Source organism: Microcebus murinus, chromosome 17, assembly GCF_040939455.1.
Source record: "Microcebus murinus isolate Inina chromosome 17, M.murinus_Inina_mat1.0, whole genome shotgun sequence".
Taxonomy (NCBI): domain Eukaryota; kingdom Metazoa; phylum Chordata; class Mammalia; order Primates; family Cheirogaleidae; genus Microcebus; species Microcebus murinus.
In genome coordinates, this window is record NC_134120.1 from 15,629,040 (window position 1) to 15,646,089 (window position 17,050).

Genomic DNA, 17,050 nt, shown 5'->3' on the forward strand with positions numbered 1-17,050 from the left:
CAGGACCAGGCCCGTGCCCGCTACTTCCTCTGGGCCAGCCTGGAGCTGCCCCCTCATGCTGGCCGGGCGCCGGGCTCCTCCGAAGCCTGGAGATTAGGGCGATTTAATCCTTTGCTCTCCTCCCTGGGCTATTTCTGTGCAGGAGGGGGCTGGGCGGCTGCTGGTTCCCCCAGCAACAGGCCTGGCCTGGCTCCATTGTGCGTAGGGCCCCAGCTGGGAAAAGCAGGGGGGAAGGAAGGGAGGAGATGGCTTTTCCAGGCCTTCCCTTCTCAGGGCTGTGGACAGGAGCACGCTTGGTTCCAGAAGGGGCGGGGGAGGGGAGGCCGAGCGGGCCTGTGGGCATGATCGAGCTCATTGTTTACACGTGGAAAATTAGGGTGCAGCCAGTCTTGGCTGCATCCGGTGGGAGGAGGTGTCAGTGAGAGGAGCAGTGCACTCTTCCCTTTGATGATGCCGGGGGAGCAGACAGCCGTGCTTGGCTTGTGCTTGGCGGGCCTGCGGCCTGCGCCCACGCTGGGCGTTTTCTGACCTGTGCTCCTCAAAATGGCTCCACGTTCGTCTTGGCATTGCCATTTGCAGAGCTTCTGAAAGACGTCTGCCTCTCCACACCCCTCTCCTGCCTGATTCCCAAACCTTCACCCTCTAAGCTCGGTCTTATCTCCTTCTGGCTCCATCTCTGCTGGGTCTGGTCCACGGCTCCTGCATTCCTTCTTCCCACTTACCCCCATCCGCAAACACGCACAAATCCCCCACCTCTTTCCAGTCTCTGTTTTTTCTCAGGATAATAAAAGCCCTCTCAGAGGTCAATAAAACCATCCAGGCTAAAAGACATCAGCAAACACTGTGAGCTACATGTGCGATAGACTTTAGAAAGCTTTTGTCCGCGGTCATATTTAAACGCCTTGGCGTTTAAAGATTTGAGCTGCCAAATCTAAAACCCAGTCACTGTGAAAGTCACCACTCTTCTGACCATTACCCAATCACAAGGATGTCAGTATATTTTACAAACGTAGTTTAATCAGGTCCCTTGAAAAAGAAATGTCTTCTGGAGGGATGTGTTGCTATTTTTAGTAATTCCCATAATGCCATTTGCTTAGGGACCATTGTTTCAACCTGGAAAACGTGATGGTATTAAATGTCACACCAAGGAGACTCAGTCTCCCATTTTGTGAGGGTTTTTATTGCTGAATGCGTCACCAACATACAGGGACACAACCAGGGACGAGTAGAACAAAGCATGTAAACCCGTATCTAAGCCCTCCTGAAACCTCCTCTCCTCACCATTCTGCCCCAATAAAAACATCCCAGTTTATTTCTCCCAGGGAGGAGTTAGACACCCCCCCTCTGCCCCCACCGGCTCAGCTGTCCTCAGACAATTCAGGCAGTCCATTCAGCACTCAACTTCCTTAGGCTTTGCTTTCTACTTCTGCAAAATATGGTCTGTTGTGAGGATTAAGATTATTTATGTATGTCCAGCACTTAGCACAGTAAGCATATTAATATGGTCTTTGACCTTTCTGTTTTGTGACTATACTTATGTTATATTACCAAGACGATAAGATATGACATGATCAAGACTCATAATAAGCTAGCGCACGAGGATTATTAACCTCAATTTACAGACAGAGAGGTGGAAGCTTAGGCACGTTCAATAACTTGCCCAGAGCCACCCTGCCAGTTAGAGGGTGGAGTCTGGATTTGAACTCAAAGCGCTTATCAAAACACACCACGAGCTCCTTCCAGAGCATCCGCTGCCTCCTCTGCACCATGAAGTCTAATAAACGGCTTGCCTGACCCAAGTCCCTGGAGGTTTGCTCTGTGCAGACAAGTCCATTATGTCAATACATTTGAAAGCTGCTGCAGGCAGATCCTGGGTGGATGGCTTTTAGTGCCTATTAAGCAGGTGGGGAAAGAGCTAGATCAATGCACAGTGATGTTTCTGCAGCTCCCGCACGCGGGCTCGCTGTCCTGTGTGTGCAGCCGGGTCTCTGCTCCTCTGCTTCAGGCCTTAGAGGAGAACTCCATTACACAAAGACGGCGGAGAGGGGTCTCCCACGCTGTGTCCTCTTAGGGGGATGGGAAGGTCCCCCATGGAAGTGTCTTCTAGATCCAGGTTGTCTAGCGTGGAAAGTGCCTGAAGTGCCCACGTCCAAGGATCCTTCTTCTGAGGCCTTTGCTCCGTCCCCCTTTCGAATGCACATGCTGACAAGAGGGAAAGCACCAGAACTAGGGCTGACTTCCTGGAAAGCACTGAGGCTTCGCTAGCTGGGGTCAGGGGCGCACAGGGGTGGGCAGGCCCGAGAGGGGGAGAGAGTGGGCAGCAAGGAGGGGCACTGAGGACCTGCAGTCCTGCCCAAGGCGTCTTCAGAAAATACCTTCCGTGTGACATTTGTTTCACAGTCGATGCTGGGCGTTTTCACTGCTCTTTGCTGATTGTTGACCCAAAATGGAGAAGAGGGGTGAGGGCACAAGGAGGGTGTGTGGTGAGCCGGGGAGCATGAGGAAGAATAAGAACTGGCTGCCGGCTGAGTGGCCGCGGGGTGGAGAGGAAGCTGTCCCGCAGCCCCATGCGGGTGTGTGCACGCATGCCACACATGCCACCCGCCAAACATGCCACACATACAGTACACATACCACACATACAGTACACACGCCACATCATACTCGGTCATATACATACCCCGCACCATATGCCATGCACACACGCCTTACACGCGTACACCACACATCCCACACACCCCCTTAGCATTTTAAGGGAATAACAGCGCCACCTGGTGGCCATTTATGTGCAAAGACCCTGCTAACCTTTAAAACATTATAAGTAACAAGGTGTGTTGCTCTGTACTTATTTACTCTGGTTCCCCCACAGTCAAAAGTCCCTCCAGTCCCTCCAGTCCTTTTCTCAGAAAATGAGCCAAACCATAAATGCACTTCTGAGAAGTGTCTGACAGTATTCCTGGGAGCCCTGGGTGGGACGGACAGTAACTCAGACAATATATTCCGAGCAGAACTCCCAGTGCTCCCAGCGCTCGGTGTCTTCATACCCAGAGAATTGGGCTTATTTGGAAAAGTGGCGGCAGACTTGAGGAAGCAGAGAACGGTGAAGAAAAGGCTTTGATGTCAGGAATTGATTCCAGCCACCGTCCAACGCTGTACATTTTTTAGCTACAAATTATGAGAAGAGCAGAGAACCCTGCACTATCAAATATCAATTTCTGCTTCTCTGACCCAAGCTTGGTATCTCCAGTAACGGCTCACCTCACTGTGTGATAATTAAAAGAAATGCCATCCATTTGCATTAACGAGTTCCTGCCCTGAGCCAGACAGTGCCTGGGACTCTGTCCACTGCTGGTGACTTTAGTCCTGGGACTCTGTCCACTGCTGGTGACTTTAGTCCTGGGACTCTATCCACTGCTGGTGACTTTAGTCCTGGGACTCTGTCCACTGCTGGTGACTTTAGTCCTGGGACTCTGTCCACTGCTGGTGACTTTAGTCCTCCCAGCAGATGCAAACGCACGCTTGCAGCTTTGCTGTCCAACCAGTGACTCCCCCAGCCTGGGCCACAGGTGGTCTTTTTTTTTTTTTTTTTTTTAGGATTTCAAAGGGTTTTTAATGGCAAGTAACAAATAGAAAATAAAATCAAATCTATAGCATGGCTGTTATTTTATCAAGGACATCAGTGGCCTCCAGGTTGCTAAATTTAACTATCAATCCTCAGCCCTTGCTGTACTTTACTCCCCTGGGTACGTGAGCAAAGATCATCATCACTCCTTGAAATATTGCCTTCACTTGGCTTCTCTTTTACGTTACCTCCTCTTTTACGTTTCTTACTTCTCTTGGTCTCCTCATTACCTCTCACTTCTCTGGACCTCTAAATGTTGGAGTACTCCAAGACACAGTCCAGTTTCCTCTACCTTCCCAATCTACTCCCTCTTCTTCCACTTTCAGGACATTAAATCCCAAATGTCCATCGTCAGCTTGGTTCTCTCCCCTCGACTCCGGTCTACTCAGGGACTCCATCTGCCTGTCAGACAAGCACCCCAAACTGAACCTGTGCAAGATCAGTTTCTGATTTCTTCCTTTACAAATGTGTTCTCTTGACAGTCTTCCCCATCTCAGAAAATGGCAATTCTCTCTGACTGCACTTGCTCAGACACACCTGGTCTTTATCCGCGCCTACACCCACCACGCCGTCAGAGTTCAACTGAAGGAGATCACAGGACAATAAGTGTAACTCACTGACTGCTACATCGTAAATGTTCTGTAATAGCAGCTAGTTATGTAGCTAACTAATAACTATTACCAAGGAGCAACACATTTTTAAGTGCTTTGGGATTTTATAACAACCCATTATGAGACATCAGAATTTCCAGGTGTGAGATTTTTTGTTTACGAAGAAGTTCAAAGAGTTCTTTCCAAATGCTAACCTGTGAATCCTTGCAAAATCCCCTGGAAGTTGCTGCCCAGAAGAGGGGACGCTGGCCAACCATTACTCAGAGTAACATGGCAGCAGAGTTAGGACAAGGTACAAGCAGTTCTCCAAGCCTCCCGTGAAGTTTAAAGCAATAAAACTACGTTGTAAACAACCTGGTCTTGCACCGTAGGCTCTAGGAAAAGGAAAACTCCCCATTTGCCCCAAGGCGGGGAGGACTACAGTTCTGAAAAAACGATTCAGGGATCGTCTGTGAGCAGGGGAGCAGGGAGGATGGGAGGGCTCGTCCCCCTCCAATGTTGAGAGCAGTGAGAGCAGGTCAACACGAGTATCAAGAGAGCCTCGGTAAGGAGGACGTAGGAGAGGAATGCAGAAAGGGATCTCAGATGGGTCTGCAGGGGCCTTGGAGGAAGAGGTGGCTCTTGGGCACTGGCTCTCCTCAGTCACGGGCTGAGCAGGTGGGGGTGTGCATTCTGCTGCACACAGGTATGGCCGCCTCTGGAGAAAGCCCTTAGGAAAAAGGTGCAGATACTGGCGTTTGGAAGTTGGCTGGAGCTCCTGAAGTGGTAGCACTGCAGGATGTGGGCAGGGGACTGATAATGTCTGCTAGGGAAAGGAAGGGAGGGAGGCACGGAGAAGAGAGAGAGACAGAGAGACAGAGAGAGAGAGAGAGAGAGAGAGAGAGAGGAAGAAAGGGAGAGAGAGAGAAATTAAGTGTATTTAATGTAAATGTATTAAGTGTATTTAAGTGTAAGTGTATTTAAGCTCCAAAAGGAGTAGCTGCTCTATCCAGCTTCCTGAAGTTATTATGCTCATCTTAGTTCCCCTACAGACAGGTAGGACCTGGCACAGAGTGAGCTGTGCACGTGTTTGGTAGTTGAGGAAAAAGTGTTTCTCAGTTAGCAAATGGCAGAAAATGCTGAGGTTCTAAGCCAGGAAGCGGGAAGAGCAGCACACAGACGGCACTGTCAGCCTCGTCCACGCTGGCCGTGGTTCCTGCAGCTTCTTTTTTTTTTTTTTTTTTTTTTGAGACAGAGTCTCACTGTGTTGCCCAGGCTAGAGTGAGTGCCATGACGTCAGCCTAGCTCACAGCAACCTCAATCTCCTGGACTCAAGCGATCCTCCTGCCTCAGCCTCCCGAGTAGCTGGGACTACAGGCATGCGCCACCATGCCCAGCTGATTTTTTCTATATATGTTAGTTGGCCAATTAATTTCTTTCTATTTATAGTAGAGACGGGGTCTCGCTCTTGCTCAGGCTGGTTTCGAACTCCTGACCTCCAGCAATCCGCCCACCTCGGCCTCCCAGAGAGCTAGGATTACAGGCGTGAGCCACCGCGCCAGGCCACTGCTTCTTTGTAGACTGGGGAGGCAGGCCATAGGGTGGGTGTGGTGTGGACCTGCGGCTCTAATTACCGGTGGGGCCTGGAGCAAGTTACTTGAGCCTTGGTTTCTATATCTATAAAATGGTGATAATGTTACATACCTTTCAATGTTACCTAAGGTTTAAATGAAATTATATTGGTAAAAATTCTGAACACAGAGCTCATGACAACAAATGGTGCAGCTCAGGCAATGGTATTTATTTTCTTATTCTTTCTTACTAGCCTGGAAAAGTGTGGTGCACACAGTAGGCGCACATGCATAGGTCGATTATTAAATAAATGGTGAATGAGTGAATGAATACACATGCTGGGTGAGTTAGTTTCCTATGGCTGCTTGAACAAGTTATCACAGACGTCCTGCCTTAAACCAACACACATTTAGAAAATGTTCTCATACGTGTCTGGAGAATAGAAGTCTGAAGTCAGTTTCAGTGGGCTAGAGTGAAGGTGTTGGCAGGACTGGGCTTCTGGAAGCTCTGAGGGGAGAATCCGTTTCCTGCCTTCCCCAGCTTCTATTGGCTGCCTGTATTCCTTAGGGCATGGTCCCTTCCTCTATCTGCAAGAGACACCTGCTGTCACCACATTGCCTTCTCCTCTCTGTCTGGCTCTTCCCACTGTCCTGTTATAAAAACGCTTGTGATGCCACTGGCCCGCCCAGGTCATCCAGGGTCATGCCTACATCGTAATATTGTAAATTTAATCACATCTGCAAAATCCCTTTTGCCGTACAAGGTAACATTCACAGGTTCTGAGGATCAGTGTGTGGGCATTAACGAGCTGTTATCCGACCTTTCACCCCAGGCAGCCAGGGCAGGGAGCGTGAGTGATACCAAGAGGAGGAAGTTCTTTGTAATATGGAAATCTTTCCATAACATCAATTCCTCTAAGTCCAAGGACTATGGAATGCTTCACCCATGACAGCTCTGAAATGCATGAATGGCGTCTTTCTTTCTTCCTTTCCTTTCCTTTCCTTTCCTTTCCTTTCCTTTCCTTTCCTTTCCTTTCCTTTCCTTTCCTTTCCTTTCCTTTCCTTTCCTTTCCTTTCCTTTCCCTTCCTTTCCCTTCCTTTCCTTCTTTCTTTCCTTCCTTCCTTCCTTCCTTCCTTCCTTCCTTCCTTCCTTCCTTCCTTCCTTCCTTCCTTCCTTCCTTTCTTTCTTTCTTTCTTTCTTCTCTTTCTCTCTCTCTCTCTCTCTCTCTCTCTCTCTCTCTCTCTCTCTCTCTCTTTCTTTCTTTTTGGAGACAGGGTCTCCCTCTGTTGCCTGGGCTAGAGTGTAGTGGTGTCACCACAGCTCCCTACCACCTAAACTCCTAGGCTCAAGAAATCCTCCTGCCTCAACCTCCTCAGTAGCTGGGACTATAGGCATATGCCACCATGCCTGGCTAATTTTTCTATTTTTTGTAGTGATGGAGTCTTGCTCTTGCTCAGGCTGGTCTTGAACTCCTGGCCTCAAGTGATCCTCCTGCCTCGGCCTCCCAGAGTGCTAGGATTACAGGCGTGAGCCACGTGTTTCTTGATGTGTTTCTCACCTTGGGAGCCAGACAGGGTATTCCTGAGACTCTCCTGAGCTAGGGACAGTTCAAGACCTGGAATGGCACAAGTTTCTTTCTCTAGAGGCAGAGAAAGCCCTTGGAAGTCCATCCAGCCACCAACTGGGTGGGCCACACAGGTCTGCTGTGGATGTACTTTGGCCACAGTAGTCATGGGAAATGGATTTTGAAATAGCCAGAGCACATTGAGTTCTTTCTGACAGTCTCTTGGGAGACTGCTTCTTTCTTTGATACAGCAAGTGAGGTCCTGCTGGGAGCCACACGCATCAAATGGAAGCCTTTCCTTCTTCAGGAGAACCAGATTCAAGGTAAGAGTCCTGCTCAGAGAAAGCCACTTCTGAACACTGTCACGTTGATGAATGAAAGCCCAGAATCGGCACCGTTTAAGAGAAGCGGAGCCTCACCCCCAAGAGAGTCGAGATGGGTGGCACCCACGCGTCCCAGGACCTCCAGGATGGTCCTGGTCACACATCTTCTGTCTGTCATCAGATCTCATGCGATCTGGGCCCTGAGGGTCTGGAGCCACTGGGCCCCCTGCCCCGCCCCACAGCGTGGACTGCCATAGGCACCAGATTTATTGCTGCCCCTCTGTCCCGATACTGTGGCTTTGAAGCCCTCAGTGGGAGACCTCACAGACACCATGGAAGGGGGAAAGGTGGCCCCTTGGGGGACCACTGACGTTGTTACAACGACTGTCACAGCCTCCATACCCTGCTAGCCAGTCTCCCCCGAGAGCCTCCGTTTTGTGCTAACCTTTCCCTTGGGAAGAGTGGGCCTATATCTCTACAAAGCAGTGGACAGACCCAAGCTTAGAGTAAGCACACTTTCCTTCTTCAAAGCCTTTACTCTCTAGAGTCCTTTCATCCCCTTTGATTGTATCAGGAGAGACATCTTAACAGGGGCGTGTGAGTTAGGAATTTGTTAGGCTCTAAAATACAAACAACTCGGCTAATGCCAGGTCACACAGGGCAAGGTCTGCAACCTCAGCACTGTTATTTTGGGTCAGACACCTCTTTGTTGTGGGCGCTGTCCTGGTATTGGAGGATGTTTCGCAGCAGCCAAACTTCTATCCGCCACTTTAATGATCCTTAACCAGGGGGCATTTCTGGCTGCAACAACTGGGGGTGAGGCTTTGGGGTGGTGCTACTGGCAGCTCATGGGCAGAGGCCAGGAGCGCTGCTAAAACATCCCACAGTTCACAGGCTAGCTCCCAACAACAATCACCTGGCCCTAAGATGCCAGCTGTGCCGAGGTTGAAAAGGCCTGCGCTGAAGAATGGAAATTTGGACACCGAAGTGGATCCCACAGGGTGCAAGGAGAAGATCCCAAGGGAATGACATCCCCAAACACAGAATTCATGTCGTATTCTCTCTGCAAAACCTGGCCCCGTGCTGAGAAAGGCAGAAGTAGTTAGTTTAACTGAGGATTACTGGCACGAAATTCCTCACCGGCCCACTCCCTGGGAAAAGGGACTGCGAAATTCTAAAAGCCACCAAATGCAGCTGCCTTTGGCAATGGGAGCCCTGAAAATATGCTGAAAAACAAAACAAAACAAATCCTGAAAGGACCAGTTGCAAACACAGCCCACCTGTGACAGCGGGCAGGGTGGCCAACGCGTCTGTTCTTCCCCAATGTGCAACATCTGTTGAAACACTTCTGGCTCAAAGTGCATTTGAATGTCACCCACTCATACAGATAAATGGAGGCCTCCATTACAAAAAATAATGAACGGATAGCAAAGGGGAAAAGGAAGATATATAAGCACAAATGCCTCAGCTACAAGTTGATGGAAACTTGGGCAAGAAAGGCTGTATTTTCTGTTCATGGTGACTATGGCTAGGCGATGATAAGTAGACAGACGTGGGTTGTCACCCATTAGAATAGCTGCTGCTTCCCTCCTCACACCATTGCCCCAGTGACAGTGCAGTGGGTACAGGGTGGGGCGGAAGGTCAGGTACGAAAGCCAAAGAAAGGGGAGGTTAATTAAAGTCATGGTGTGCACAGCTGGTGTGGGCACCTGAAATAACATTGTTTTCAAACCTTGTTCCTTTTCCACCTACCACTAGCTTGCAATCTAAGAGCTCATATGCATTTTTAGAGATCAAGTACAGGAAAATAGAAAATCATTCCAGACACCCTGTTCTACTTTTGCTTTTGGCCCTTTTGGTGTTATCCGGAGATAATGCTACCCCTTGGGCTGTCCTCCGGCCAAGAGCTCTCAGGCTCAAGTCCTTTAGAGAGCTGGACAGGCAGAGGGGAACACCCTCCAGCGGCAGTACCTCTCAAGACAAGTTGGGCTATTAAAATATTCCAGATTTTCTCAGGCCTTTTGTCAACATCAAAAAAAATTTTCTTGCACTAGGGCTGAAACAGAAGGAAGGTGGCGGCAAGAGGTAGGATGGTTGGTGAGTGCACGTTGACATGCCTGTTAGTCCTGGTTAAAGTATTCATGTGAAAATTTTACCAGTCAGAACGGACAGATTTAGGGCAATTCTATTAATAGCTCCGCAGGACTGGCGGCTCTGACAATGTTTGAAGTCAGTGGACTCGCCCTTCTACCAGCTTCTGAGCCTCGCAGGGTGGGAGCCCCGCCCGTCTCCCCAGCACCTTGCACAGCGTCGGGCAAGGATGGGGTCATCAGTGACGTCACCAGAGCCAGTCCACTCGGGTCCAAATCCAGGGGCTACCATCTACTTCCCCTGTGACCCTGGACAAGCCAGCTAGCCCTGAGGCTTCAATTCCCTTCGCTGTAAAATATCAGCGTCTGCATCACAAAGAATTGAATGAGGAAACTGTTAGCACCATGCCAGGCTCATAGCACATGCTCTCTCTTTTTTTTAATTTCAGCTTATTATGGGGGTACAAATGTTAAGGTTACATATATTGCCCATGCCCCCCTCCTCCCTCCAGTCAGAGCTTCAAGTGTGACCATCCCCCAACCGTTGCACATCTCTCTCATTATGTTTGTATATACTCATCCCCTCCTGCCCCCTTCCACCTGCCCGACACCCGATAAATGTTACTCCTATATGTCCACTTAGGCGTTGATCCGTTAATACCAATTTGCTGGTGAGTACATGCTCTCTGTATTAGCCATTCTTATTATGAGGGGTTCAAGTTCTGTCCTGCTCTGCTTTCTAGCTCACAAGAGACCAAAGACACAATGCCTTCATTGTTGAATACTTTTTTGTCACAATTACTCATAACTTCCCATTGACATAACTGCACAGGTTATTTCCACGGTGACATTGCAGAGGTTTGTGAGTAGCCTTGCCCCTGTTTCCGATTGTGACCGGGATCCCTTCCGGGTACTCACTGCCCACTCTCAGACGAGCCTCGGGTTCTGTCTGGCCCGTGTAAGGGGAAGGCGTGGTGGGGAGATATGACTGAGAAGTGTAGGGTTTATACCCTGGGAGGAACAGGTATTCTGGAAAGTTCCTAAGTGCACAGTGGCCTGCAAAACCTCTCATGCTCACCTTGGAATTCCTTCTGTATTTTTCTCAGCAAAGTCAGTCTCCAGGTCTCTGCCTTTTCTTTGAGGTTGACTGTGTCTCTCCGCAGCATTCTGTATGTGAGAAATCACAATGTAAATCTAGAGTGGAGCCAGGTGAAAGCACTTAACACTATGGAACTGTACAAATAAAACTGGTTAAGATGGCACCTTTTCTGTTATGTATTTTTTACTACAATTAAAAGTAATAGGCCGTAATCCTAGCACTCTGGGTGGCCGAGGCAGGTGGATTGCTCAAGGACAGGAGTTCAAAACCACCTTGAGCAAGAGCGAGACCCCGTCTCTACTATAAAATAGAAAGAAATTAATTGGCCAACTCAAAATATATATAGAAAGTTAGCTGGGCATGGTGGCATATGCCTGTAGTCCCAGCTACTTGGGAGGCTGCGGCAAGAGGATCGCTTGAGCCCAGGAGTTTGAGGTTGGTGTGAGCTAGGCTGACGCCACAGCACTCTAGCCTGGGCAACAGAGTGAGACTGTCTCAAAAAAAAAAAAAGTAATAGTAAAAAATCAATCATCAAAAAAAAAAAAACTAGAGTGGGAGGGACCCAGGGACCCTCATTTGTGATTTGACACCCACTTTGGAGAGGCCCAAGCCTTGAGTCTGGTCCCCTGGAGTTCTCTGCCATCACTGCGTCCTCCTGTCTTTTTCCTCCTGGGCAGGTTGGTGTCAGCTCAGCCAGGACGCTGCCTTCATTCGCTTCTGCGCAGGGACCCGACCCAGGGGAGCCCACTTATCTTGACGACTGTTTGTCAAAGCAGGAGCTGGCCTGGGTGGTGGAGGTCGGGTGCCAAGCTGTGGCCAGGCTTGGCCCAGGAGTGGCTTTTTGACATTTCTCTGCCCTTTTCCGGGGCGGACGTGGGAGAGGAAAGCAGAGAGAGTAGACGCTGGTGGGAGGGCTTGTTCCTGCGGCCCGAGTCTGGCGGCCACCCCGCTGCCCCGGCGGCCACCCCGCTGCCCCGGCGGCCACCCCGCTGCCCCGGCGCCCTCCCTCTGCCTGCCTTCGTCCCCAGGCCTCCCTGGCGCAGCCTCCGCGTCCCAGCCGCACGGGAGCACCTGCGAGGGTAGAGGGCCACACAGGAGCATCTATGAGAGCAGCAGAGGAGCACCTGCGTGGGGTCCTGGAGCACTGGTGGGAGCGCACACCACCGGGGCCTGGGGAGGAGCAGATGGAGCACTAGAGAGGGGAGTCCAGCACGGCCGTCCCCAGCTCAGACGCAGAAGGGAGCCCCAAGGCCAGGTGGGGCCCCGCAGAGCAGAGACAGGGCAGGAGCAGCAGCCGGCCTGGAAGGGCTGCCTCGAGTCCCCGAAGACCCCCGGGCTGGCTCGTGGCCAGTTCCACTCTCCCAGGCCCCAGCGATTCTCGCGGATCCACCCCGGCCTCCGTGTGGGTGCAGGCTGGCACGTACCAAGCCACTTGTAGGTCACCAGGCCGTGCTCCCAGGGGTGGCTGTGGTTTCTGCAGGGCGTGCCCTGCATCCCGCTGGCCTCATTTCCTTTCCAAAACAGAGTTCTGGGCACCTGCCTATCAGTCTCCCGTCCCTGCAAGAGCCAACCCCCACTTGACTCTGCAGCCAGACAGACTGATCTTTCCAGAACATTAATCTGATTCTGTCATGCCCGTGCCTGACCTCCTTCAAATCTGCCAGTGGCCAAGAGGGTCATTACAAAACTGAGCATGAAATGCAAAGCTCTGCAGATCTGATTTCCACGTTTAACTCCAGCATTATTGGCTCTTGTGCCTGTCATCCTCCTGTGGGTCAAACAAGAGGCCGTGTGCTCTGGAGCCAACAGCTTGGGTTCCTGTACCAGCTCCACTATTTGCTAGCAGTTTGACCTGGGGCGAGTTACCTCTCTTGCCTTGATTTTATCATCTATGAAATGGGGATAATAATAATGATAACATGCTTCATAGGGTTGTTGTTAACATACAAATAATAAAATATATGTAAAGCACTTAGAAAAGTGTGTGGCACATAGTAGGCACTTTACAGTTGTTATTATCATTCACTGAAAAGGTTGGTGATGTCTTCCCTGATTTAATTTATTTATTTATTTTTTAGAGACAAGGTCTCGCTCTGTCGTCTGGGCTGGTGTGCAGTGGCGTCATCATAGTTCACTGCAGCCTTGAACTCCTAGACTCGAGCGACCTTCCTGCCTCAGCCTCTTGGGTACCTGGGCCTACAGATGCATGCCACCACTCCTGGTGTGATGTCTTTGCTTTGACTCCAGCTTCTACTGTCAATCTGATTCCTTGAGTATTCATATGGGCAAACCAACCAGCACGCTCAGAGCAGATCATTGCTCTCAGCCCCAGGAAACTTCACATCCAATTTGGCCGATGCACCCTCATTGATGGCCACCCCAGAACAGGTCAGCCTGTGCAGCTACCAGAGCTGTTCTAAAAATCTTTTTTTTTTTTTTTTTTTTGAGGCAGAGTCTCGCTTTGGTGCCCAGGCTAGAGTGAGTGCCATGGCATCAGCCTAGCTCACAGCAACCTCAAACTCCTGGGCTCAAGCAATCCTCCTGCCTCAGCCTCCTGAGTAGCTGGGACTACAGGCATGCGCCACCATGCCCGGCTAATTTTTTCTATATATATTAGTTGGCCAATCAATTTCTTTCTATTTATAGTAGAGATAGGGTCTCCATCTTGCTCAGGCTGGTTTTGAACCCCTGACCTCGAGCGATCCGCCCGCCTCGGCCTCCCAGAGTGCTAGGATTACAGGTGTGAGCCACCGTGCCCGGCCTGAAGAATTTAAACACAGTGACGGCAGGGCAGTAAACCAAGCACGTGCCCTGTGTGGCTGCAGGGGTCATGGGCTGTGAAGCTGGTGCTGACAGTGGGTGTGCACACCAATGAGAGCAGTTTGTTAAAAAGAGAGATAATGTAAGAAAGGGGGGGGGATGACCAAAGAAATGAAATTTGGGAAAGACAACAAGGAGATGGGACCCCGAGTCTAGGCAGAGGGGCTGGTTAGGCAGGAGGAGGCCCATGTCCTCCCTTCTAGCAGGAAGAGAGAAAATGTCGCAGATGCAGGAGGGTTAGTGATAGGCTGTGATGGCTTCCATTCCTCAACCACAGGCAGGGCTCTCAGTCTGGAGGAGGAAGGCAGGAGGAGGAGGAGGAGGAAGGAAGGTGTGAGCAGAGAGAAAGGTGTGGAAGGTGGTAGGGCTGGAGCTTTGCCAATTAAAAGAAAGCTGGGGAGAGTGGCTGACGTGGGAGAGAGTGATGGTGAGATGAAACAAGAAACCGGGTTAGGCGGGGAAGTGAGTTCGGTCCAGAGAGACCGGTCTGGCATCGGCGGGATCACCGGGTGAGCGAGCTGATCCAGGTGAGTCTTCACGATTGGAGGTTCTGGAGAGAGTGAGCTGGAGCACAGGGCATTGTGATCCTAGGGGGCACAGTTTCAATCCGGGCTGTTGGAAGTGTGCAGTTGCTGTGAGGACACGGCCCGGGAGGGCATCTCCAGGGATGCGTGTGGCTGGGTTACAAGAAGTCTCGGTGGGCGGCGGAGTCAAGGCACCCGGAGGACCAGCGGCCGGGCTGTCAACAAGGAGTGGAAATGACCAGGGGTGACCAGAGGGGAGGGACGTGCATAAGACTTCAGGACGAGTGCTAAGGTCTTCACGTTTTTTTCAAGATGGAGAAATAATGCTACTTAAAAATTTACTTAATTACATTTACTTATTTAAATTTACTATTTGAAAACTTGTTCGTGCAACCGTATTTCTGTGTAAGTTTTCGGATGGCCTCTGTTCTCCCCTTTCCTCTGAGACCGGGACTAGACCGCAGGGCGCGCCGTTCTGCCTTCGGGCCAGGAGGGGGCGCGCGAGACCGCAGCACGAGGGCCGCCCCCCCAACGCGGCCTCTCGGGGAACAAAGAGGTGCGCTATGGAGGCGCTCGCACCCCCTCCGCCCTTCCGCATTCGTTTCCTAGGGCTGTTACAACAAATTTCCACTAGCTTGGTGGCTTACAATAATAGAGATTAATGCAAACTCACTGTGATTGGGCGGAAATCCTGGTGCCCGCGGGGGCCTGGCTCTGGGGAGAATCCTCGCTTGCCTCTTGCAGCTTGGTGGCTCCGGGTCCTTCTTGCTTGAGGCTGCGTCACTCCAGTCCCTGTCTCCATCCTCGCATGATTTCTCTGTGTCTGTGTCTTCCCTTCCATCTCTCACAAGGACACCGGTCACTGGATTTAAGGCCCACACTATCTAGGATGCTCTTATGTGCAGATAACTTAATTACATCTGCAAAGACCCTATTTCCAAGTAAGGCCACACTCACAGGTTCTGGGGGTTAGGAGGTGGATATATCTTTTTGAGGGGGGCACCATTCAGCCCAGTACATCTTCTTTTTTTCCCCCAGCGTAATAACGGTGGGTGGCCCAAATTTTATTATTTTTTGAGTCAGGGTCCCCTTCTGTTTCTGGGGCTAAAGTACATTGGCATCATCACAGTTCACTGCAAGCTCTTCAAATTACCTTATTTAATGCTCACAGTTAGCCCTAGGATAGAGAGTACTGTTTAGATATGAGAAGACTGAGGCTTCAAGAGGTGAGTCAGCTGCAGAGCCAGCTTGGAAACCAGTGGAACTGCCCTCTGTCCCAGGCTGGTGCTACCTGCCTCTTCACGGTGGAAATGTGTCCACAGCCTCTGCCTGTCACAAGGGGTTGTTCCATTGTATAAATAATTGATTGCATTTTCTTTTAAAAAGGTGAGGTTTTGTGGTAGTCATTTCATAGATATGATATGATCCAACAACTTACCTGTAACCAATTTAAATTGAGATACAGTCTGGGCATGGCGGCTCACACCTATAATCCCAATACTTTGGGAGGCTGAGGTGGGAGGATCGCTTGAGCCCAGGAGTTCAAGGCTGCAGTAAGCTGTGATCATGCCACTGCACTCCAGCCTGGGTGACAGAGTGGGACCCTGTCTCTAAAAACAAACAAAAAACCCCATCATTCTATTTATGGAGTTGCTCTATTTATGGAGTTGCTCTAAATACACTGCTGTGGGTGATGGCCCAGAGCTATCATGAACTGAAGAAGGAACTATAAAACAGTGCTCTTGGTGTGATAGCATATGTATGTACTTCACAAGTGTACACATGCATGTAAAATAGACATGTCTGTACACACGTATGTTTATGCATAATACACACAATCTTGTATGCATATGTGTGCATCTATATGGCTTGGAGATTATATATATAATATAATCAGAAGGAAAACACACTAAAGAGTTAACATTGTCTCTTAAAAGTGGAATTGGGATTACGGGGGAGGAGGGACTTTTAAAGATCTTTATTCACAGAAAATAAATTTAAAAATTTAGTCCAATAAAACTAGTGTAAGTTTGAGGCCTGGGCGCCAGGAGACATTTTGACCTTGACCAGCAGCACTCTCTGCCAATACCACTCTGCCTGTGGTCTCACCTTTGTGTGGCTGTTTACGACCTCTCTTCCTGCAAGTGGTTTCTTACGATTGCTAAAGAATGCTTATGGCATCGTCTATGTCCATTTCTTCTTAATGAAATTTCCTGCCACCCATAGTTAATATTTTGGGAGATGCTTAATTCCTGGTTGCTCAGCGCCAGCTCTCCAATTTAGCTTCCCATTCTGTGTTCTAGGGGGATGGCTGCCCTGACATCAGAGTAGGAAACGCCAGCAGGCACTGGTGTCATTAAAGGTGCGAGCTTGAGCTCTGAGAAAAATGTGTTCATACCAAAAGCTTTGCAAGCGCCGGGAAATGGGCTTTTGCCACGAAGAGAGGGTCTACTTGGGGGTGCTCCCCGCGCTATGGTCTCCTTTTCCTCCTGGCTGCTCTCAAGGTCACTTGCCTGCCACAGCGCCTGAAGTCACATCACAGAGGCTCAGCTCTGTGTGTGGCTGTTTGTGGGAGAAACACTCTCACTCTTCCTGATTCCCTTCCTTTTTTCTCTCCCTCAGAATTTTCCACTGCTCCTGGGAGGGCCAGTCAGCCACACCTCAGCGAGGTGTCGCAGTGGGGGGCTTGAAAGCTCAGGGGTTGGTACTTTACTGTGGCTGAATGGAGGGACCGTTCAGAGACCAGGGCAGCCTGGGGACAGAGGACAAATAAGCAGGAGGTGGCAAGAAGGCAGGGACATCTTCCTGCACTTTCCCTCACCCTGTCTCTTCCTCATAGCAAAAAT

General features: G+C 50.2%; 1 long non-coding RNA gene across 1 annotated transcript; it reads right to left on the reverse strand.

Moving 5' to 3' along the window:
* Positions 1-1,308: 1,308 nt before the first annotated feature.
* On the reverse strand, positions 1,309-14,721 carry LOC105860636 (uncharacterized). The gene is made up of 3 exons (XR_012912837.1): positions 14,187-14,721; positions 10,840-10,928; positions 1,309-2,202 (listed from the first exon to the last, which is right to left on the reverse strand). It is a non-coding gene; the product is annotated as an uncharacterized LOC105860636 (long non-coding RNA).
* Positions 14,722-17,050: the final 2,329 nt, after the last annotated feature.